We start from the raw sequence: 4,309 nt of genomic DNA, 5'->3' as shown, positions 1-4,309 counted from the left end.
ATACTTTGGCCACCTGATGCAAGACCCAACTCATTGGAAAAGACCCTGATGCTGGAAAAGATTGAGGGCGAGAGGTGAAAGCGGCAACAGAAGATGAGATGGTGGATGGTATCACCAACTCAATGGACAGGAGTCTGAGCAAACTCCGGGAGACAAGTGAAGGACAGGGAAGCCTGGCGTGCTGCAGTCCATGGGGTCACAAAGAGCTGGACACGACTGAGCGACTGAACAACAGGAACTGAACACAAGACACCGATTCTGGAGGAAAGTCAAAGACCTGCGATTTCTGAGGTCGTGAAAAACATCCTTTGGTTTCTGTGGTTAAAAACAGAATCTTCCCTAACTTTTCAAATTATTAAGTATGATTAAAGTCTAGAAACATAATTAATCTAATAATATTGTAAATGATGAGTAATGGCATACAGTGTTAGAAAGAAACTTCTACATGCAAAATTGACATAGTAGCATTTATTTCAGACGAGCAAGAATGTTCATGCGATTTTCCATCTTCTTTCAGGAAAACCCAGCTACTAGTGGACAACTTTGATCCCCTGTCACCTAATTCACAGAATACAGAAAGTCAGGATGCAGTACAACTGATTTCACTAAAGAGTTTGGGAAGGATTTCTCCAGTTAGCTACAAATGATGACCAGAATGCCTCATGGAGTCAAAACTTTACCACACCTAGTAAATTAGCAGGGCCTCTGGGATATTGTCTGGTATGATTCCCAAACATGTGTTAAGCATTATTTGTCATGGAACTTTGTGCAATAAAAGTTTATCTTTTTTATTAAAGATCACTAAGACATCTGTCAATTAAGATGGTTCCTTGGATCTTACTTGTTCCCTCCTTTTCCTTTTAAAGTCATATATTCCATTAAAATATTTTTTTAAAGTTTAGTCCCTGAAGCATATGCCATTTTCAGCATGCCAATTCTTCTGCCCCAAAAATGACAAGAAAGAAACATATTTTAATTCTTCCAGGTTTTCTTTGACCATGGAATTTGTCATCAGAAATAGAATGTAAAAAAATCTACTTGCTTGTATATTAAATTTAAGAGGTGGAGGGCTTCCCTTGTGGCTCAGTGGTAAAGAATCTGCCTGCCAATGCAGGAGACACAGAGTTGATCCCTGTTCTGGGAAGATCCCGGAATTCCCTAGTAGCTCAGCTGGTAAAGAATCCACCTGCAATGCAGGAAACCCGTTTGATTCCTGGGTCAGGAAGATCTACTGGAGAAGGGATAAGCTACCCACTCAAGTATTCTTGGGCTTCCCAAGTGGCTCAGCTGGTAAAGAATCTGCCCACAATGCAGGAGACCTGGGTTCGATCCTTGGGTTGGGAAGATCCCCTAGAGAAGGGACTGTCTACCCACTCCAGTATTCTGGCCTGGAAAATTCCACAGACTATATAGCCAATGGCTGACAAAGAGTCAGACAGGATTGAGCAACTTTCACTTTCTGGGAAGATCCCACAGGCCACAGAACAACTAATCTAATAAGCCCATGTGCCACAACTACTGAGCCTGTGCTCCAGAGCCAAGGAGCACCAATTAAACAATCTATGTGCCACAGCTACTGAAGTCTGCATGCCCTACAGTCTGTGCTCCACGAGAAGCCACTGCAATGAGAAGCCTGCATACCACAGCTAGAGAGCAGCCCCTGCTCACTGTAACCAGAGAAAAGCCCACAGAACAATAAAATCCCAGCACAGCCAAAAACAAATGAATAAAATTTTTCAAAAATTAAAAGGCATAGTCTTGAAAATAGTTAATTTTCTGTAGGATATTTACTATTTTGTCAGACATAGTCTTACTATAGTTCTACTTCCCCTGTGGACTGAGAAATCCACAAGATAAAATATACAGTACAGGCAATACAGTTTCCCCTAAAAACACACATTTTTAAATTTTTTAATTTTTTGGCCATGCTACATACCTTATGGGATCTTGATTTCCTGACTAGGGACTTAACCCATACCATGGCAGTGAAAGCAGTGAGTCCTAACCACCGGACCACCAAGGAATTGCTGGAAAACACATTTTAAATGAAGCGTTAGCATTTATTACAAGAAAAGGGACAGATTTAAATATAAATCTAAGCTAGTGTTTTGCAAACTATTCTGCAGGACACTAACATCCCACAAATTCTCAATAGGCATTTTTAAACATAGAAGAATTTTGATTGGGTCTTGCTGCTGCTAAGTCGCGTCAGTCGTGTCCGACTCTGTGCGAACCCATAGACGGCAGTCCAACAGGCTCCTCTGTCCCTGGGATTCTCCAGAAAAGAACACTGGAGTGGGTTGCCATTTCCTTCTCCAATCATGAAGTGAAAAGTGAAAGTGAGGTCGCTCAGTCGTGTCCAACTCTTAGCGACCCCATGGACTGCAGCCCACCAGGTTCCTCCATCCATGGGATTTTCCAGCCAAGAGTACTGGAGTGGGGTGCCATTGCCTTCTCCGTGATTGGGTCTTAGGGAGGAGAAAAAAAAAGGTTATAAAAGATATTGAGACAGTTGAAACAAACTGAATATAGACTGTGTATTGAATATTGCTGTATCAATGCTAAATTCCAAGTGTGTGATAAAGCTTTCATGGTTGTCGAAAGGTTGGGCAGACTTAGCTTCCACTGCAGGTCCAGATGCATGACGACAGTGGTCCCTGTGCCAACCTTAGCACTTCTCCACCAATAGATCTGCACTTGTATGCACGGTACCTGTCCCCAAATATAGGAAAAAGCATGGAATGTGTAAAAAGATGGGTAGTTTAGTATAGACAAAGCATAAACAGAGAGAGGGAGGAAATGCAGCACGATTTGTAGAAGCCAGATTGTGAAAAATCTTATGTGCCAATCCAAGGGAATTAGATATTATTTTGAAGGCAAATAGGCAGAAAAAGAGATAGGAAATAATGTGAAGAATTTTTGAAGTACAGAGTAGCATGATCAGGTTTATTTCTAAGAATTAAAACTGTCAACACTGCAAAGTAGAGGCTGGAGAGCATGAGACTGAAGATGAGGATCTTGTTAGAAGATAAAGTAAGGAGATCAAGGACTAATATAAGTAGCATCAGAGAAAATGGAAAAGGGAAGATGGACCAGAGAGGAATTGTTGAGCTGCCTAGAAGGCAATCCAGCATAGTGGTGTTAAGAGCACTATTTTAGAGCCAGGCATTCATTTACCTACTGTATAACCATCAGCAGTAAATCATCTAAATGAGCATTCCACCCCACCCCCCCACAATGAAGTGAATACCAGTTATCTTCTTCACTGGCTTGTGATTAAGGATTAAATGTGGGGTAAAAAATGATAATGTACAAAAAAGTGTCAGCACAGTGCCAGGCACAAAAGAAGTTCTGTTAGTTAATATTATTACTGCAGTAATCAGGGAGAAGAAGGGATTGACAATGATTCCCAATTAGCTAGAATTTGGTCTGGCTTTTCAATCATACAGCCCACACCCTTTGTTCAGACCAGTGCTTCTCAAAGTATGGTCTCCAGAGTACCAGCAGCCGTATAACCCAACAACTTGGTAGAAATGCAAATTCTCAAACCCAGCGAAAACTACAGTTATAAACTCTAGAGCTTAGGGTCCAGCACTCTACATTTTAACAAGCCCTCCCTGGTGACTCTGTTATACACGGAGTGTGAGAATTACTCATTTAAATACTCCTTTTCTCTAGTCTGAGCTCTTAAAACAGTCTCTTAGGGTATCCTTCTCGGCAGTCTCTTTCCCTTGAATTCATCACACAGAACAGCCAGGTTTTTTTCCTAAAAAACATGCCACACCAGGATATGATTACCATCTGTAAGTCACAGTAAATGTTGGGCAAGTTTATTTATCCTATTTGGGCTTTAGTTTTCATAAACGTAAAAGGGAACGTTAAACATGACATAATCTAAAATAGTACCATCATCTAGGAGATGCTCCACACTGATGGTTGAACCTACGATCTCACTCTGTTGTCAGAAATTAAGTCACTTGATTAAAGCCATCCAACTTGATAAAAGATTCAAGATTAGAACACAAGTTTCTCAATTATGAATTCTGGTTCTTTTCATGAGATAAGGCTGTTTCTACATCATCAAAAACATTTATTCCAAAATAAAAAATTACATTTTGGTATTGTCAGTTTATGCACTATTTTCAAAAGTGAAAAATTATATTCTTTAGAAATGAATGAAAGAAGCTACATGAAAAGTTTTCAATGGTAGCTCTCAGTAAAAATTAAATCATAAAATAAGTATACTTACCTGTTATCTAAACTTGAATATTTATACTAAAGACAGAAATAGTTGAAATATAAAAAGCAA

This window comes from Bos mutus, chromosome 3, assembly GCF_027580195.1.
Source record: "Bos mutus isolate GX-2022 chromosome 3, NWIPB_WYAK_1.1, whole genome shotgun sequence".
Taxonomy (NCBI): Eukaryota; Metazoa; Chordata; class Mammalia; order Artiodactyla; family Bovidae; genus Bos; species Bos mutus.
The sequence above is the reverse complement of the archived record's forward strand: the minus strand, read 5'-3'. Positions refer to the sequence as shown.